At 51.2% G+C, this 21,005-nt stretch overlaps 1 protein-coding gene across 7 annotated transcripts in view; it reads right to left on the reverse strand.

Moving 5' to 3' along the window:
• The window catches only part of LOC145542457 (uncharacterized), a 209,578-nt gene that overhangs the window by 159,918 nt on the left and 28,655 nt on the right, over nucleotides 1-21,005 (reverse strand). The window contains exon 1 of one of the 7 annotated variants that reach the window (XR_014079866.1): nucleotides 13,035-13,157. The exons of the other annotated variants lie outside the window; for them this stretch is intronic. The gene's annotated coding sequence lies outside the window, so the exon portion shown is untranslated. Of the gene's footprint in view, nucleotides 1-13,034; nucleotides 13,158-21,005 lie in introns of those variants that run through there. 7 annotated transcript variants of the gene reach the window in all.

Here is a 21,005-nt window from a genome sequence, read left to right on the forward strand (position 1 = left end):
TGCTGCAGCCCGGGCTGCGGGCAGGTCCCCCACAGGCTCGGGCAGCCCCCCAGCCCACCGCAGGCTCGGGGAGCCCCCTAGCCCACTGCAGGCTTGGGCAGCACCCCCCCAGGCTTGGGCAGCCCCTAGACCCCCGGACCCCCACCACCGCCTCCACCTGGCAGGCACTGCCGCGACTTTCTCGGGGCCAGGAGCCCAGTGTCCTTGGTCCACATCACAGACTCAACACCAGTTTATCTGCACTGGGCAAACAAGGCAGCGGCAAGTGGCGGAACTCTGACAATATTTAATGACTCAGGGGGTGGGGGTGGCTTTGCAGGATGCAGGAAGGCAGGCAGAAAACTCCAGGGGAAATTCCGTGGGGGGGGGGAGATAAAAGGGGACCGTAAAGCAATCTTGACAGGTTAACAGACAGGTAATATTCCAACGGTGTTGACTTAACCAGGCTAGCGCCGCATGTGGCCCCGATCAAGCCAGGCGCAAGAGCCTCAGCAGCAGAGGGCTTCACGGAAACAAAGATCCAGTCAGAGAAAACCAAACAACAGCCAGTCAGTGGCTGGCAGCCGGGCCCGCCTCTCCCCCAGCTCGGAAGCCACCCGGAGATGCTTCCTGGAGACCGATCCGGACAGAGAACCTCCAACAGGACGGACGTGGTGCGGGAGCTGGCACCTGGGAACGGCTTCTTGGAAAGGCTGGGGCACAGACGAGGGGGAAAATGCCACACACACCACCCCGCCCCCCCATGTCAAGCACGCCAGTTCTGCGACTCCTAGTCCTAGAAAGACAGCCTTGTTGGTCCCACCCGCGGTCCCAGGGCTCCTGGTTCAGGATAGAGAGACAGCAAAGAGATTCACGCCATCGCCAAAATCCGAATTGATCCACCTAGACTCAAACACTGGTTCTGCCATCTCCTACCTGTAACACTCAGGGTGAGTTCCTGAAACTGTCCAGGCCTCCACTTCCTCATCTGTAAAATGGGACCATAATTCTCACAAGGTGGTTTAACCCATGGGTTGTTGTTGTTTTAGTCTATAAGTCATGTCTGACTCTTTGCGACTCTGTGGACAGTAGCCTGCCAGGCTCCTCTGCCCATGGGATTTCCCAGGCAAGAATACTGGAGTGGGTAGCCATTTTCTTCTCTAGGGGATCGTCCCCACTCAGGGATTGAACCCATGTCTCCTGCCTTGGCAGGCAGATTCTTTACTGTCTGAGCCCCCAGGGAAGCCCAAGAAATGGATTACTTATGATTAATTGTGCATTCATGTAATTAGTATAAATATCAACGCTATTGAGATTTCCCTGGCAGTCCTGTGGTTAAGATTCTATGCTTCCAAGGGGGTGCAGATTTGATCCCTGGCTGGGGAACTAAGACCCCACAAGCTGTGTGGTACAGTGGGGGGGGGGGATAAAACATTGTAAATCAACTGCACTTCCATAAATGTTTTTTAAAAAGTTTAAACCAATACTATTGAATATATACTTAGATAATGAGTAGGAATAAATAAATAACACAAGGGTTGAGGGGAGCACACTGCCTGGGTGATGGTAGGTACTCAAGACATTTTAGTTTCCTTTGACAACTGTCTCTCCCACCCACCTGCCCAGATTCAGAATGGGATCTTCTGAATACAGCCGAACAACTTACAGACTGGAAGGTGCTTGATTTTTCAAAAGGTATGAAAGGTTCTATCCCCACCCATGCTCCCAAAGAACGGGGAGAAGACGGGCTTCCCCAGTGGCTTAGTAGTGAAGAGTCCGCCTGCCGATGCAGGAGACAAGGGTTTGACCCCTGGTCTGAGAAGATCCCTCATGCCTTGGAGCAGCTAAGCCCGTGCGCCCCACAACCCCTGAGCCCGCGCTCCAGAGCCAAAGAGCCGCAGCTACTGAAGCCCACGGGCCCTATAGCTCCAGACTCTGCAACAAAAGATGCCACCGCGACGAGACGCCCAAGACGCCCGCAGCTGGAGAGGAGCCCTGTTCACTGCGAGCAGAGAAAAGTCCTTTGGCAACAAAGACCCAGCACGGTCAAAAATAAATAATAGAATCACTGGAAAAGACCCTGATGCTGGGAAAGATTGAGGGCAAATGGAGAAGGGGGTGACAGAGGATGAGACGGTCAGATGGCATCTCAATGGACGTGAGTTTGAGCAAACTAAATGGACATGAGTTTCAGCAAACTCCAGGAGAAGGTGAAGGATGGGGAAGCCTGGCATGCTGCAGTCCATGGGGTCAAAAAGAGTCAGACACGACTGAGCGACTGGACAACAAAATTTTAAAAAGGATGGGGACAAAGTTCCTTATGGTGAATAAAAGAGGTACCAGAGTAAGACACCCAAGCCAGCCCCCGCTCTCTGAGACCTTGGCAGACACACTCAGCAACCTGATATATTTCCATGTGCCTGAATTTCTCAAAGAAAGTAAAAGTTCTCAAAGTCACTGAACCAGCACATAAGGGGTGCCAAGATGCTGACTTCATTTCCTTCAGGGTTCCCTGGCCTCCGTTACAGGACACTATTTTGAGGTTGGATTATATATTTTTAGGTTATTTGGAAAATCATTGTGGCTTTAAATAATAAAATTCTGAGTGACATCTGTCAGCCCCGGTGACCATGAGTCTGCTAAATGGCGTTTTCTTTTCTTTTTCATTTCTGAAAAGTGCAATGAAGTAAGTGTTACCCAGAAAGGCTTGTAAGAGTCTCCAGGGTTGTGTATTAAACACTCTCTTGAAACGGGTCCCAAGGCGTGTCCTGGAGACCTAGCAACAGACGCGAGGGAGACAGTGGAGGAGAGGGGAGCCTGGTGAGCCGCAGTCCACGGGGTTGTGGAGCGTCGGATGCAACGTAGCGACTGAACAACAAGGACAAGGAGACGGACAAATGGGTGTAAGGGGAGGAGCACACACTCTGTTACAAAGATCATGGTCCCGAGAGGGGTCAGGAGTTTCATTCAAACCACTGGGAAATACGTTTTTAAAAGTTTCTGGGCTTTGAACCGTCTTTCTTCATAAAGACCTCTGTGATATAAGGAGGGTGGGGTTATTCTCCACATGTGGCCAAAAAGAAAACCGTGCAAAGAGTTGATGAAGACCACCCCACCCCACCCCCTGCAGAGTCTCAGCACGAGTAACAGAAAAGCCGGGGCCAGTACCCAGCTCACTTGTCTGCCTTGGTACACGTGATTTCTTGTAATGGTGTTTAGAGGCTTGCTACTGTTGTTCAGTCGCTAAGTCATGTCTGACTCTTTGCAGCCCCATAGGCTGCAGTGCGTCAGGCTCCTCTGTCCTTCACCATCTCCTGGAGTCTGCTCAAATTCATGTCCACTGAGTCCATGATGCCATCTAATCATCTCATCCTCTACCCTCCCCTTCTTTTGCCTTCAATCCTTCCCAGCATCAGGGTTTTTTCCAACGAGTTGGCTCTTCGCATCAGGTGGCCAAGGTATTGGAGCTTCAGCTTCAGCAACAGTCTTTCCAATGAATATTCAGGGTTGATTTCCTTTAGGATGGACTAGTTGGATCTCCTTGCAGTCCAAGGGACTCTCAAGAGTCTTCTCCAACACCACAGTTCGAAAGCACCAGTTCTTCAGCACTCAGTTTTATGGTCCAACTCTCACATCCGAACATGACTATTGGAAAAACCATATCTTTGACTAGACAGACCTTTGTCAGCAAAGTGATTTAGAGCCTTATATCTCTCCAAAAATATATCTCCCACGTCCCATCCAAAGCCTGCAGACAATCCTAACTGAAGGGACCAGGAAGTTATCCCACATCCCATCAGCCTTGCCAGCAGCTAATGCCTAAACTGCGTCACTGTGTGTGGCCTTTACACCCAGGAAAACACTCCTAATCACATTTCTGGAAATCGACGAGAAGTGGCTTGCCAAAAGAGGGAAGGATCAGACCACACCTCAAGGTTCCCTGTGCAAGCAGCACCGGAAACCAGAAACAGCGAAACCACACCGGGAAATGCCCCGACAGTACACCAGCCATCTGATCTGGAACATAGTAGGTGCTCAATACATGTGAAATTAGGAAGACTCTGGGTCCACAATCACCTGCATTTAAAGCTCTATGCTCAGGGGTTGGGAAAGAATTAAACTGGGAGTATGGAGAAGGCAATGGCACCCCACTCCTGTACTCTTGCCCGGAAAATCCCATGGACAGAGGAGCCTGGTAGGCTGCAGTCCATGAGGTCGCTAAGAGTCGGACACGACTGAGCGTCCTTGCTTTCACTTTTCACTTTGATGCATTGGAGAAGGAAATGGCAACCCACTCCAGTGTTCTTGCCTGGAGAATCCCAGGGACGGGGGAGCCCGGAGGGCTGCCGTCTATGGGGTCGCACAGAGTCGGACACGACTGACGCGACTTAGCAGCAGCAGCATGGGATTAACAGATGCACAAAACCACGCATATAAAATAGGTCAACAAAAAGGCTTACTGCGTAGCACAGGGAGCTATATGCAGTATTTATAATAAACTATAATGGAAAAGAGCTGAAAACAAAGAATATGTGTGTGTGTGCGTAACTGAATCATTTTACTGTGTACATGAAACCAACACTATTGTAAATCAACTATACTTCAACAAAAAAAAAACTCCTATGCTCCAAATGAGATTTATTCTCTTGTCATAGTTCAGTTGTTCAGTCCTGTCTGACTCTTTGCGACCCCATGGACCACAGTACGCCAGGCTTCCCCGTCCTTCACTATCTCCCGGAGTTTATTCACTCATGTCCATTGAATTGATGATGCCATCTAACCATCTCATCCTCAATCATTCCCTTCTCCTCTTGCCCTCAATCTTTTCCAGCATCAGGGTCTTTCCCATCAAGTCAGCTCTTCATAATGGGAAAAACAGCTCTGTGCTCAAGGGGTAACCAGAGTTTTCACCCACCTTCTCCCCAACAGGACAAGAAGCAGGAAGGAAATTCCTTCAGTAGACTTCTTTTCCAAGTCACAGAGCCCAATCCTCCATCGCTAATGCCCCCAACACAAGACATGAGCCAACAGAAAGGGCATAAAGTCTCCCCCAACCCCCTGACACTCTGCGACCTTGTCCTCCAGGGGAAGCTAAAGTCAACTAATTAACCAGTCGCTGGGCAGCTCATCAGAAAGCAGGTTTCAGTTCTGGAAACAAACAGACTCACAAAAACCAATGTGGATTGCTACACATGAATTGTCCAAAGTCCAAAAATCTAACAGTCTTTCAAGGATGCAGAGGAGAATGAATCAAAAGCCAAGAAGGAAAAAGCAACTGAGGTTAGATAAAGAAAGACTCCGGTGCAACCAGGAGGAAGGCTTCCAGGACGTGACTAGCTTCCACAGCTGAGGAAGCGGGCTCTTTCCCCATCCTCTCTCGCGCTAGGCGGGCAGGAGCTCTCTAGGGGAATTCATTATCTTTAGCTCCATTCTGCAAAAACCACTCCAAGAAAAAGAAGACATGTTTAACCAGAGATACAAGCTAGAAAGGGCCGCCGGCTCTTAAAACCTGGGCCATAAATGTGCTTGAGGGTTGGTTTTGCCCTTAAAGGAAAGAAAATTTATGGTTTGTCAGATAAGTAGAAAGGAAAACCCTCAGGATGGAAACCTGGCCAGATAAAAGTCTACAAATGAGTAAAAAGTTTTCTTAAAATACAGTGTCTAAATATTTCAGCCACAAAAAGGTCTTAGGATCCACCGAGCTTCATTTTTAACTCCAACCAAACCTAGCCACATCTCCACAAGAAAATATTCCTTTCTTTCTTTGTTGGATGGGTTTGTCTGTGGGCCATTCAGCTGGAAGAGTGTAAACCTTCCCTGTTGCCACCTTAACAGTACGATTAACCATAGAATGGTTAAGAGAGGGAGGGAGGGACGGAGGGAGGGGGCATTACTGACTGAGAGGTGACAAGATGGTGCCTTCCAGAAGGCTGGAAATATTCTATTTCTTGACTCGAATGGTGGTTACATGGAGGTGTACGGAAAAATTCACTGAGCTGTGCATTTAAGATCTGCTTTTTTTTTTCCTATGCTAAATTAAAAGAAAATTTTATTGGAGTAGAGTTGATTTACTATTTTTGTTTTTAATTAATTTTTATTGTAGTCTAGTTGATTTACAATGTTGTGTTAGTTTCAGGTGTACAGCAAAGTGAGTCAGTTATACATACACGTGAAAAAGGAAAAGTGAAAGTGTTAGTCGCTCAGTCGTGTCTGACTTTTTGCTAACCCCGTGGACTACAGCCCGCCAGGCTCCTGTGTCCATGGAATTCTCCAAGCGGCACCCTGCAGCATGTGTGATGTTTGTTCCCAGATCAGGGATCAAACCCCTGCTCCCTGTGTTGGAAGCACAGCCATACCCACTGGACCACCAGGGAAGTCCCTCATGACAACTCTTGGAGGCCTAGACTCCTCCATCCCTTCCTGTGCCTGCTCACAAGGGGTCCCTCCCCGTCTACCTTCCCGGAGGGTCTTCACATGGTCTTAGACACAGACAAGCGCTGTCCGTAGGAAGACGTGTGGAGGATTACCAGAGTCTGTCTCTGAGGCCATACTGCATGGCTTTGGAGCCTCAAAATCAGGGTTCATCTTTAGAGTCAGCACCAGGAAAATATATCCACTGGGCCAACAGAAGCCCCCGGAGCCCCAGCAGGCTCCGCCAGCCCCTCCCGGAGCTGCTCTTTCCCCGACTCCGCGGCCTAAGGAGAGGTGCCTGCCTCGCTGATGGGCAGCAAGCAGAAAGGGCAGCCCTCCTGTTTCCCTCTAAGGCATTCATTTGTGGTTTTTATTTATAGTCAGGCACATATTTGTGCATAAATACATATGCCAGTCAGGAAGCATGGGCCCAGGTACACACACACACAGCAGAAAAAACAACACTTATTTGTACATACGCACAGCGCAGTTAAAGATAAGTCCGTTCGCTGCTTCTAGAAGCCTAGAACCTGTTATTCATCACACTTTCAATGCCAGAAACAATCCGAAAAATAAACATCGTCACTTTAATCAACTCTCACAACCACCCCAATGAGAGCAGAGTGGGAATTTCAGCAAGTTCTCTCCCTTTGTTCTTTTTTTATTTTTTTGATGTGGACCATTCTTTAAAGTCTATTGAATTTGTCACAACATTGCTTCTGCTTTATGCTGTGGTTTTTGGGCCATGGATACGCGGGATCCTAGCTCCCTGACCAGGGATCGAACCTGTACCCCCTGCCTTGGGAGGCAGAGTCTTAACCCCTGGACTGCCAGGGAAGTCCCTTTGCTCTTCATTAATCTAAGAATTTGGAAAATGGAGGGAGAACGTCTGGTCTCCAAAACTGATCCCCAGGGCGGTCTGTCTCAGACAGCATGAAACCATCTCCTTCATCTCTCCTCCCTCTGCGACTTGGGAACTGGCTGCTTGTACACGATCCACTCAGAGACCCTTCACCCACTTAGAGGTCCTGAAACGTGTTCAGATAATCTCACGAGGGTGGGGATACAGGACAGAGGAGATACTCCTAACGACGCGATCCATAGGCTGCGGTGAACCAGGAGATAGCTGGATGGATGGGCCACGAGAGGACCCAGGCTGGATTATTCCTTGTACTTTATTTTTTTTTTCATTATTTATTTTTGTATCCTTTGGCCGTGCCAAATGCCACGTGGGAATCTTAGTTCCCCAACCAAGGATCGAATCCACGCCCCCTGCATGGGAAGCACGGGGTCCTAAGCACCGGACCACCAGGGAAGTCCCTATTTCTTGTAACTTTAAAATATAACCACCCCAATCGCTGAAATTTTACAGGAAAAAAAAAAGAATCCAGTCACTGACGTGAGGCTTTCTGTAACTCTCTCTCTCAGCACATTTGTTTCTTTCTTCATTTTGATGATCATTTAGGAAGTCAGCTCCCTGGGCTCTCCCTTCTCGCCCACTCCCATGCATATCTGACAAAAGAATCAGAAGTCCTCTCCTATCGACCCATAAAGGCACTTGATGAAAAAGCTTCCCGCTGGAGCTATCTGCAGCCCATGATACAAGAACACAGCCTGCAATAATGTTGCAGGTTGCAGCCCACGAGCTACCTCAAATGGTGAGAAAATTTGTGCTGAGCGCACAGAAGCCAACTGGAAGAAATGGACAATGTTCTCTGGCTGGAATGACTTGTGCTGGACCCCCAGTGTACCAGGGAGGAGAAGCCAGGGACAAACATCTCCAGCAGCTCGTGCCTGGGTTTGGGATGAGAGGAGGTGGGAAACCCAAACGGAGTATCATCTGCAATGTGTCACCTCATGGTGGGATGGGGTCAGCGAAGGTGACTTCTAAGAAACTTCTGGGCTGCCAAGACCAAACCCCTAGACCTCCTAGAAGTATCAGTTCATGCCTGTGTCTATAATCTTCCAGGAGAGCTTGGACGTTAAAACTTGAAAAGCATTTCACGGAAGAGGATGTCTTCTGCGTCTTGCTTGTATACCCTCTCCTCAGTCTCCTCCTTGTATCCACCACGCTGGCCTTCCCCCACCCTCAGCACCCTCCCAATAAAGCCCCCTACAACACCAAGATACGAGCAGAATATCCTCTGAGGGGTTACCAGCCTAAATTCAGAGTATATAGGGCTTCCCAGGTGGTGAAGTGCTCAAGAATCCACCTGCCAATGCAGGAGACGCAAGAGGTGTGGGTTCGATCACTGGGTCAGGAAGATCCCCTGGAGTAGGAAATGGCACACCAGTATTCTTGCCTGGAAAATTCCATGGACAGAGGAGCCTATCGGGCTATAGTCCATGGGTTGCAAAGACTTGGACATGACTGAGCAGCTGAGTGGGTACACACACACACACACACACACACACACACACACACACACACACACACAGAGTACATAAAAACAGAGAAGGTGTGAAAAGCAACCTGAAAAACACACTCACTTCTACCATCAAATAACATTGGTTATTCATCATAATTCCACATCTCCAAAACTCAAATTCCAGCCATAGATTCTAATGGCTAAATTCTAATCATTCTTGAAAGGAAATGTATCAGTCCAGTTCGTAGCAACATATGATAAGGATACATTGAAAATAATATCCAAAGTTCCACAAAGAGAGACAGTTATGTCAAATTTTCCTTTGACAACTTATCCATCCCAAAGTTTCTCATCCCATTGTGAAGAAATACACTAAGGATGCAAGAGAAAGTAGAGAAAACTCTGACAAAGAGGGGAAGGGGAGTGACCTTAGCTATCTTATTAGGAAGATACTAAGAGCTAATGTTTTTTCAAGGACTATTTCCTGGCATGGAGCTATGTATATTTTATCAATAATTTAAAAAAATTTTTTGTGTGTTTTGGCCACACTGGGCGGCATGTGGGATCTTAGTTCCCTGACCAGGGATGGAACCTGTGTCCCCTGCATTGGAAGACTACAGTCTTAACCACTGGACCACCAGGGAAGTCCCTAGAGCTATGCATTTTACATGCACTGTCTCACATTCTCTTCCTCAAAACCTCTGCCTCCCAGTATTGCCTTTCCTTCCTTGGAGAAGGGAACAGCAACCCACTCCAATATTCGCGCCTGAAGAATTTCATGGACAGAGGAGCCTGGCGGGCTACAGTCTATGGGGTCACAAACAGTCAGACATGACTTAGCAACTAAACAATAACATTACCATTCCTTAGAGAAACTCCATCAAGCCTCTGTGCTTCTGTACATGCTATTCCCTCTGCCTGAGAAGCCCTTCCAGCCTCATTTCCTTCCTGAGATAGGCTCTGAACGCCTATTAACCTTCATGAGACACTGACTGTCCCTGGGGAAGTCTTTCCTCTATCCCAAGCGTCGCCCAATGCTCACTGTTTTCCTAGAAGTCCAGATTTTTCTCCAGCCACTGACCACATGGTCACTGTAATCACTTGATCCCAAGCCTTGTCTATTCATTATCTGAGCGCTGTCCTCAAGGGCACTGATCTAAATGGACCTTTGTCTCCCCAGCACGTCACACAAAGCCAGGCCAACAGTACAAGCTTAACAAATATTTGTAGAAAAGAGCAACACATGAACACATTTCTCCCGTGAAGATCGACCGATAAGAGGATTTCATTTTTTTTTTAAAAAAAAGCACATATCAAGACTCCTTCCAGGTATAGGTATTTACCAATGGAAGACACACCTCAACCCTAGGTCAGTCTCTGCAGAGGGTGTCCAGCCTGCAGTTGACTTAAGCAAATGTCTCCACTGTCCATTTGGTCCAAGCAAACAACTACTTTGCTTTCTGCTCTCCCTCACTAAGAATTTTCAGAAAGTATTTTCTTATACCTTTTTTTGGCTGCGCCTGGTATCAGCTGCGGCGTGTGGGGTCTAGTTCCCTGACCACAGATTGAACCCAGGTCCCCCTGCATTGGGAGCTCAGAGTCTTAACCACGGGACCATCAGGGAAGTCCCAGAAAGTGTCTTGAAGGATTTCAGGAAGTGGGGAGGGTCTGGTCTCACTTTATTCATCTAAGGTTTAGGTTGTAAGCTCAGCAGGTCAGCCTGCTTCTCCGCCATCAACCCAAGGAGAACAGCTTCTTCAACTGCATCTCAAGCGGGAGAACCACCTACTACCGGCAGGAAACCACCCCTGGAACCAAGACACGGGGCCAGGAGGAGGACAGCAGACATTCAAACCCAGGACAGCGAGTGCTCCACGCCGGCTGTGTCAAGACAGAGGCCTTTGGGTGTGTGCGCACAGCTGTCAACACGCAGTCAGCAGGTTGCATCTACGATGTCTTTGCTGGAGACATTTCCTGGAGACCCTCCTGGGGAGGCGGGAGCCCCAGAGGGGTCCGACCACAGTGTGCAGCGGTCCAGCTGGTTCTTGGACAACTGCCAGACAGGAGATTGAATCTCGGAAGCTGAGCATGGGCACCTCTGTCCTCTCTGCCCCGAGGGCGGTCAACCACCCCCACCCACCGGCCCATCAACCCAGGCAGCCGCAGGAAGCTGGGTCAGCCACTGGGGAGCCTGACCTGGAGCAGGTTCTCCAGAGGAGAGAGCAAGGCAGTCAGCCAGCTCCTCTGAGCCCTATGTGTATGCGGGACAGCCCAGCGCCCCGGCCAACCTCACTCGGGTGGGTAGCTGGGCAGACAGATGAGGGTCGGGTTCTCAGCTCTGCCCCCAGTGAGCTGTGTGACCTAAGGCAAGTGGCTTCCTTTCTCTAAATATGCTTCTTCATTCATAAAACGTAAGCAATACCTACCTTCCGGAACTGTGGGAGGTGTCAAGACAACCTCTGCAGAACACCTTCCATCTGGGCATAGAATGTGGTCAATAAATGCGAGCTTTCTAGTATTTACATTATAGTCACACCCTTGAGTGTTTGACTACAAGCTCCCCGAGGGCAGTCTTTCTCTGTTTTCCACCCAGCGGCATTTTCAGCACAGGCCTGATGCAAACAGCGCTATTTGGAAGACGATGCCCTGCCTGTCAACAGGATGAACCTGTGACAACACACCCCAACGACGCGCGAGGCCTCTGGGACGCGCAGACCAAAGGCAGAGCCGGATCCCCTCGTCCGCTGAGTCCACCTTCCCCCCGTCACCCATCAGACGGCAAGCCTTCGCCACCACCCTCAGCCTCGCAGGGGAAACAGTGTGCAGAGGATGGCTGAGCCCTTGCTGACTGATCCTGCTCTCATCGAAGCTCATTCACACCCAGGTGTCACCCCGGGCAAGAAAGGGCTTTATCTTCTTTAAAGGAATCTTCCGAGCACAGAGCGAGGAGATGGCGGGTGTGGGGGAGAGTTGCCTGGCCTGGGGAGCCCCAGAAGTCACTTGGACCTTTTGCCCTGCCCTGGTCGGCTTTCTCTGCCTCTCCCCCGGATCCTCCTCCTGGGGAAATCTTGGCCTCGTGTCATCGCCTTGTCTCCTGCCCTGTGCCACAGCTTCTAACACCGGTGCTCCTTCCGCCTCCAGGGGTGAGATTCTCCACACGCATGCAAGTGCACGCATGACACACGTGTGTGGACATGACACACACACAGACACGGCACACATGCACATGTGTATGCAACACACACGCACATGCCCACAACATGCACGTGAACACGTATACGTGACACATATGTGACACCCATGTGCATGACACACGCGTGCACACGTGTACATGACACACGTGCGCACGACACACACATCCTTGGAGGCATGTTCTCCGTTAGTGGAAACGGGACATGACGAGACCTTTATCTTTCATGTCCCGTGACCACATTGAGCACGACTGTTTCGGACCACGCTGCTCCTTTATTCAAAACTGCAGGGTTGTTCACTGTGCACGCTCTAAAGCGAGGAACGGATCCCATGACTTCTAGAGGAAGAAATCCGCAAAGCTCTAGGCAAGGGGCAGGAGGAGCTGCCATCTGACCAGCACACGGGGTGGGGGCGCAGGGGGAAAGGGTGATCTGGGGGGGCGGGCGGGTACCGACCATCCAGGAAAGCGGGTCAGAGCCCAGCTCCGGGTCCCGGCTCCGGCTGCAGTGCCTGACATCCAGATGACCTCGGGCAGGGACCGCGGCCTCTCTTGGCCTCACCCCCACACCACGGGGACCACAACAACGCCAGCACTGGGTCTGGAGCGGATGAACGGGGACCATCTCCACAGAGCCCTCAGCACCGTGTCTAGCTCACGGGGAGCGTGGAATAACCGCCAGCTTTGAAGACATGACCATCCGCTCTCTCAGCTTGCTTTGCCTCCACCCTCCGATGGACGGCTGGGTGTTCGCTCCATCCAGGCTGAGCAAACCGAAGCCACTGCGATTTGCCCAGGGGTACAGGGAGGCCTGGGAGCTGCTCAACGTGCCCACAGAGGGCTGTCCCCACCGTCTTGCCCCAGGGCCACTGCCAGGCGGGAGACCCCAGGGCCTGCTTCCCTGGCCCATCAGGGCTCTGGTGAGTGCAGGGCTCTGTTCCCTTTGTCCCTGTGCCCCTGTGGCTTCTTTCCAGAATCCTGAGAAACCATGGGACCCCTCATGCCTCTAGGAGGCTGCCAGGGAGTGTGGTAGGAGACTGCAGCCGTAGGAAAACTTTTAAAGAGAAAAGAAAAAGACTGCTTGCCTTTTCTTGGCGAGGCACCCCGCTGCCCCCACGGAGAAGGGAGGGCAGCACCCCCTCCTCTTTCTGCCCCTGCCCGCTGCTGCTCCAGGTGGGCGCACACTTGCTGAGTCCTGCGCCGGGACCTGCCCTCCCTGGAGCTGCCAGAAGACCTCAGCTCAGACTGCCCCCTGTGTCCGCCCCGGAGGGGAGGGGAGCAGGGCTGGGAGGAGCGGCCTGACCCCCACCCCTCCCTCCGCATTCATCCCAGGGTCCTCCAAGGGGATATGGGCCTGATTCTGTGACCCCTGAGCCCCACCTCTCAGCCCCCAGCCCCCAGGCAGCCTGGGAAGCCTCCTGCCTACGTTCAGAGGCCTGGAGGCGCCAGGAGGGAGCTCAGAGCTCAGAGGCTTGGACACCCCACTCTGTGTGTCCTCCAGAACTGCTAATCTGAAAAGGGGTGCTCCCTTTGCGAACAGAAACCAATCCTACCCTCCCTGGAAACTCCAAGCCCCTCACCCTCCTCCAAAAGTCTGAATCACAGCCTCCATGAGAGGTGTGCACACAGAAGCCTAGCTGACAGCCGTCTGCATGCAGAACTTCAAAAGTGGACCCACTTCAGTGTGACTTGTTCAGAAGCCGGCTGGCCAAGGAAAAACGTACACGGCGTATTAAATTAAAAAGCTCAGCTATCCACTCGAGTGACTGAAAAGATCCTATGTGGGGAGTGGGGCTGGGGAGGGGAGGCAGACCTGTGCAGTAAACAACAATAAATCTTGAAACCAAATATCAAAAATATACAAGTCATTTCTAAGTGAAAAATCATGACTGCTTTTTATTTCCTTCTTTGTGCTTCTCAGCATTTTATAAAAGCACACCGCGGCAGGTTTGGAGTCGGATAAAAAAGTTCATCTTTGAAAAGCCTCTTTTTTTCTTCGTCTTCTCCTACATTCCATCCCCGCCAGCTCGCTTGAACTCGGTGTTCAAACACCTTTCTCCCGGAGTACAAGCCCCAAGAGGGATTTTTTTGGAGAGAGGTTAGAAGCTTGAAAAGAGGAAACAGACCAGCCCTGCCATTTCTCCCTTCAATTCCCAAACGCAAATTGGAGTAAAGATGGAATGAAATTGCATGGCTTCAGGATGCCCCCCGGGCTCGGGGTAACCGACCTGGTAAACAGCTATTGGAGAGGCCGCACAAACACGGCGCGGGCAAATAAACAGATGACAAAAAGAAAGAAATGTTTTAAGAAGAATCAAGTCAGGAGCAGCAAGGGTGCTCTGTAAGGCCAGGCCAAGGAGGGGAAAAACAATGCCCGAGACGCAAGCCTCTTCCGCCGGGGGCTGTCCGTGGGGAGGCCCTGGGCTCAGCGGCGGCTTTGTGCGCCCGGGAAACCGGCCGCCGCGGAGGGAGCGGCGCTGCGCCCCGCCCCGGGCAGCGGGCCGGCCGGGCGCCGGTTCCGGGCAGGGCGGCGGGAGGCCTCGGCCGCCGGCGGAGCCACAGCTCCATCGCGCGGCCGCTCGGAGGACAGCCGCGCCGCGCTCCGGGAAGCGGTCCAGGGCTCCGCGCCTCGAGCGGCCCCGGGAGGGTCTGGAGCCCGGCCTGAGCCCGCCAAGCTGTCGCTCCCGGCCCCGGGGCAGGAGCCCGCAGACGGATACCAGCTGTCCGGGCGAGTACAACCCGGGTCCGGCCTGGAACCGGCTGCCCAGGGATGCTTGGCGCTGCTCTTGCCATCGGGGGCCAGACCCACCTTCTCCTCCTTGGGCATCTCACTCCAAGTGAGACAGGTCTGCTCTCCCAAAGGAGAGGGGCCCGAGGGAAGGGCAGGTCTGATGGGCAGCAGGACTGCCGGGTACGCCGGCCGGCCGGGGTTTTTGCACCAGGAATTCAGCCTCAGGCCTGCGAGCGGGGCCGCTGGTACCAGTGATCCCGGGCTTGGGTTAGCGCCCTCAACCCTACATGGTCTACAGCCCTAGAACCACTTCGGAAACACAGCCCTCGACTCCCGGCGCCTCCCGGGACAGGATCCCGTCCTCAGAAACAAATGGTGGGATGACCCGATTTCGTTCCTTGTAGTTGCTGGTGGTATTCCATTGTGTGTGTGTGTGTGTGTGTGTGTGTGTGCGTGCGTGCGTGCGTGCGTGCGTGTGTGTGTGCGCACGCGCATGCCACGCCTTTTTTATCCCTTTATCTGCCGATGGACATCTAGGTTGTTTCCATGTCCTAGCTATTGTAAACAGTGCTGCCCTGAACATGGGTGGGCATGTGTCTGAATTATGGTTTTTTCAGAGTATATGCCCAATAATAGGATTGAAGTGTTAGTCACTCAATCGTGTCTGACCCTTTGCGACCCCACGGGCTGTAGCCCACCAGGCTCCTCTGTCCATGGGATTCTCCAGGGAAGAATACTGGAGTGGGTAGCCATTCTCTTCGCCAGGGGATCTTTCCCACCCAGGGATTGAACCCCGGTCTCCCGCACTATAGGCAGTTTCTTTACCATCTGAGCCACCAGGGAAGCCAATGTAATGTGTTGCGGGGTCCTTTTATGACTTCGATTGAGATATCTAGCTGAAAACTCTTTTACTGGGAGCTAAACCCGCCTGTGGTCCTCTCAGGAACCTCTCACTCCTAGTCCATCACCGAGCTCTCCAATCAGTAGATTTTAGGGGGTTTGTTTTTGGTTTTTGCCTTTTTATTGTTGCCCACAATAAAAATTAGAACTGGCCATAATAAAAAGAGAGAAATGTTGGGATTATGGGGTCACTAACTGAAGAACACGTGATCTCCATCGTAGACCACTGAAGGAAACGGACATAAGGAAAAAAAAAATCCTTAGAACACCAGCGGGAATATACATATTAATAAGAGTATTATACGAGCTTCCCTGGTGGCTCAGTGGTAAAGAATCCACCTGCCAATACAGGAGATGGGGGTTCAATCCCTGGGTCAGGAAAACCCCCTGGAGAAGGGAATAGCTACCCACTCTAGTATTCTTGCCTGGAAAATTCCATAGGAAAACAAAAAAATCCTTAGAACACCAGCAGGAATATACATATTAATAAGAATATTATATAACAGGAAACCATAGCAAAGGCATTGAGTAAATCACTTTGTACACATCATCTCACTGAATCTTTTCAAACGCCTTAGAAGATGGGCACTTTTATGATTTCTGTTTTACAGAAAAGGAAAGGGAAGTGCCCAGAGGTTAAATAACTTACCCAGGTCTGCAGCTGGCAAGTGGCAAAGCCAGGCCTGGATCTCAGAGCCTGGAGCCAGCTCCTGGGCTGACTACCTCCTCAATTCTATCTTTCCATTCAGCTCCCCCTTCTGAAGGACGGATCCAGGTTTTGTTGGACCTGAAGCTTGGACATTTTTCTGAAGGGAAGGGCAGCTTCTTTAAGAAAAACAATAAGGTTATAAATACACGTGAGGGTTTAAATACACAGTCCGGTACAGGGCGTGGAGGGTCCGTGTAGGTGAGGGGCTGGCGCTTCATTACCTCCGGGGTAGATCCAGCTCTGCCCCCCACCTCCCCTGCAGCTGGGTTTCCCGAATCACTGCATCCACTCCTCCGGGCCACTGCTCCAGCCTCTGCAACTGCCATCCATGCCTAGCATCCTTAAAACTGCTTTGACTCAAGGTCACCCAATGCAGGAGACACAGGTTCGCTCCCTGGGTCAGGAAGATCTCCTGGAGAAGGAAATGGCAACCCACTCCAGTACTCTTGATTGGGAAATTCCATGGACAGAGGAGCCTGGTGGGCTACAGTCCATGGGGTAGCAAAGAGTCGGACACGACTTAGCGAGTAAAAACATCACCCTATGACACCCCAAGTGCCAAGTACAAAGAGTCCTCTGCAGCCCTGACGTTCCTCCTCCTGGAAACCTGGAGCACGCTACAGTCTCCCGGCTTCCCTCCTGCCATCCAGCCACTCTCTCTGTTCCTTGTTGCTGGAATTTCTGTGTCCTGTTTCTAAAACGTCCTGGTGAGCACGGGCAGAGGAATGAGGTTTCAGCCCTGACCCCTGGTTAAGAGCTGGGTGACCATCTGCCATCTAGTGACCCTCTCTGAGCTCACGGTCTCTTCTGCTTGTGCCTGTCGTTCAGTCGCTCAGTTGTGTCGGACACTTTGTGACCCCGTGGACTGCAGCACACCAGGCTCCCCTGTCCTTCACTATCTCCCAGAGTTCGCTCAGACTCATGTCCACTAAGTCGGTGATGCCATCCAACCATCTCATCCTCTGTCGCCCCCTTCCCCTCTTGCCTTCAATCTTTCCCAGCATCAGGGACTTTTCCAGTGAGTCAGTTCTTCACATCGGATGACCAAAATACTGGAGTTTCAGCTTCAGCATCATTCCTTCCAGTGAATATTCAGGGTTGATTTCCTTTAGGATGGTCTGATTGGATCTCCTTGCAGTCCAAAGGACTCTCAAGAGTCTTCTCCAACAACACAGTTCAAAAGCATCAATTTTCAGCACTCTTCTGCATAATTAGGGTTATACACCACAATTGACTCAGAAGGTTAAATGAGATAATATATGCAGTGTGCTTGGTAGGATGCCTATGTCCTTGGGCTCCCTAATCGCTGAGAGCCATGGTCAGCCCTGAGCTGACCACCTCTGTGGCCTGAGCACTAGATGACTATTTCCAGCACTTAACAGAATCACCTCACCCAGGGGGCCCTCCCAGAAACTCATCTTGTCTAAAAGCACTCCTCCCGGTGAAAATGTGCAATGACAGAGGAATGGCTAAAGAAGATGCAGTACCCGTATGCAGTGGAATGTTACTCAGCCATTGAAAAGAATGAAATAATGCCGTGTGCAGCAACACGGATGGACCCAGAGGTGGTCATGCTGAGTGAAGTACGTCAGACGGAGAAGGAGAAATAGCGTATGACGTCCCTTATATGCAGAATCTAAAAAGAAATGATACTATGACATACCTTATATGCAGAATCTAAAAAGAAATGATGCAAATGAACTTATTTATAAAACGCAAACTGACTCCCAGACTTAGAGAGCGAGCCTATAGTTACTGAGGGTAGGGAAAGGAATGGGCGGCGGAGGGATAGTTAGGGAGTTTGGGGTCAACTTGTACACACTGCCAGATTTTAAATGGATAACAAACAAGGCCCTCCTGTACAGCACAGGGGACTCTGCTCCACGTTATGTGGCAGCCTGGATAGAGGGGCATTTGAGGGAGAATGGACACATGCATACGTATGGCTGAGTCCCTTCACTGTGTACCTGAAACTATCACACTGTTAATCCACTATACCCCAATACAAACCTAGAAGTTTAAAAGTGCTCTTCCCACCACCCACAAGCCCGCCCCCCTCCCTTTTTTTCTGCCAGTTTCTGGATGGCACCATTGACTATTCGGCATGGATAAGACACCCAGGATCCAACTTGAATCCACCCTCCGCCACGCCAACAATCTCGTGGATCCACACCTACCATCCCCCTCAATCCACACCCACCTCCTGCTGGTGCCCAGGTCCTCCTGATCTCACCCTTGGACCCCTGACCAGTCTCCTAAATGAGGGGCTTCCCCACTGCCCTCAACCCATCCTCCTCCCAGAAGGCTGAGCACCCTCAAACCACCTCCCCCTGATGGTGCTATTTCTCTAGTTAAAATCCTGGGAATTTCCTTCCTTTTCCGTCAGTATGAAGTTCAACTCAACCACAAAGCCCAGGATCTTCAGGCTCCTGTCGGGCATGTGTTTGCATATCTCCCCCTGAACTCCCTGAAGGATTCTCCTGAAGGCTTCTCCCCTAAAGGGTCTTCTCAGACATCCCAAAGCATCTGCTTTTCCTCTCCCCTCTGTGCCTGTGCACACAGGAGCCCACCGCTTGGAATGCCCACTCCTTTCTCGACCAACCACCTTCAGAGCCCCATTCAAAAGTCACCTCCTCTTGGAAGCCTGCCAGGATTCCCCTTCAAAGTTCAGAACCAATTCTCTGTGCCTCCTGTATATACCTGGATCACGGCACTATTCAAACCCTACAATAGTAGTATTTATTTCTTGTTTCAGAGGCTATGTGGTGAGTTCTTTGAGAGCACCAACATCTTAAAAGACAAGAGAGTGCGCTGGGCAAGAGGGTGGGTTTTGGAGCTGGACACGGACACCCTGGGCACAAGTCTAGTTCTGTTTACCCTGTCAGCACAGCTGGGTGATCTTACGTCATTTCCCCAGGCTTCCTCTTTCTTGTCTGTATCACAGGATAAGGATGGGATGTCCCTTAGAGGGGGTGGGGAGAGGGGTTAAAAGGCTTAGAACAGTGCCCGGCACAAGACATTGCTGACCAAGAGAAGTAAAGCATCAGCTCCTACGTAATCTTAAATACTCTGGTAGGGCTTCCCCGGTGGCTCAGCAGTATAGGCTCTGCCTGCAGTGCAGGAGATGCAGGAGACACAGGTTCGATCCCTGGGTGGGGAAGACCCCCTGGAGAAAGAAATGGCCACTCACTCCAGGATTCTTGCCTGGGAAATCCCATGGACAGAGGAACCTGGTGGGCTACAGTCCATGGGGTCCCAAGGAGTCAGACACGACTGAGCGACTGAGCACGTTCAAGTCACGTTGAAGGACTAAAAAGAAACGGCTGAAATTCATTTTAATCAGGTTTATTTAATCCAACATATCTGAAATATCATTTTTTTCAACATGAAATTAATATTTTTAAAATATTATTCGTGACCAGACTTCCCTGGTCAACTAGTGGTTATGAATCTGCCAATGCAGGGGGCGTGTGTTCAATCCCTGGTCCGGGAAGATCCCACAAGCTGAGCAGCAAGGAAGCCGGTGGAGCACAGCTGCTGAATCCCAAGCTCGGTAACAAGAGAAACCCCTGCGATGAGAGCAGCCCCATCCCCACAACTAGACAAAGCCCCGCACAGCCACGAAGACCCAGGGCAGCCAAAAAGAATAAAAGAAGAAAATTATTCATGAACTATTCTGTGGCTTTCTCCACACTAAGCCCTTGAAACCCAGCGTGCGTGTTCTGCTTGAAAAGGGTAGGTGTCAGTCGCTCACACGTGTCCGACTCTTCGCGACCCCATGGACTGCAGCCCGCCAGGCTCCTCTGTCCGTGGGACTTCCCAGGCAAGGATGAGGGAGTGGGTAGCCATTCCCTTCTCCAGGGCATCTTCCTGACCCAGGGATCAAACCCGGGTCTCCTGCATGGCAGGCAGATCCTTTACCATCTGAGCCACCAGGAAAGCCCCACGTACTCCACTGAGAGCCCCTCTAAGTGGGTTCACACGAGCCGCAGCGGACCTGCCCCCAGGCCACACGTGCTCTTGGTTGCTACGGGGGAGCAGCGTGTCCTGGTGACCCCTTCTCCCCCAGAGAAAAGGACTCCTGGAAGCGTGTGCCCAGTTTCCTCCAGACCCCACCCCGCTGTGCCTTTTCCCTTTCCTGATTTTGCTTTTTCTCCCTCCACTGGCATCAGTCCTGTATCAGAGAGTATAACCCCACGCTGAGTCCTGGGGGTGAGGGGAGTCCTCTGATCGCACAAACCCCTGGACCCCGAGAGTTCCCTGGATGTAGACTTCTCAGGAGAATGGCGTGTTCACCCTGGTCTGGGAAGCTGGACGGTCCCTGCTGCCCAGCTCTGTGCCCTCCGCTTTCCTAACAGAGCCAAATCTTAACCCGCACCGATCAGACACAAGAATCCATTGAACTTTCTGAGCTGGCCTGAGACAGAGGAGTCCGTTTTTATTCCTCTCTGCCTCCCAGGGCCGAGCACAGCCCTCCGGAGGGGAATTAAATGTTTCCTGAAGGTTAATCCTATGTACTCTCTATTCTGATTGCCTTTATAGGTGAGGCTGTGATAAGCTAACATAAATCGTTTTAGCCCTGCAGCGTCAGAAGCCCGAGCTTTCATTAATTCCTCCTCAAGACACAGGTGTTATTCTTTCCATTTCACTGATGACTCATATATTTTGCCCAAGGTCACTTAGTGAGGACATCCTGCCCCAAACACATTTTATTAC

The sequence above is a fragment of the Giraffa tippelskirchi genome, chromosome 3 (genome assembly GCF_054371585.1).
Source record: "Giraffa tippelskirchi isolate mGirTip1 chromosome 3, T2T-mGirTip1v1.2.pri, whole genome shotgun sequence".
NCBI lineage: Eukaryota > Metazoa > Chordata > Mammalia > Artiodactyla > Giraffidae > Giraffa > Giraffa tippelskirchi.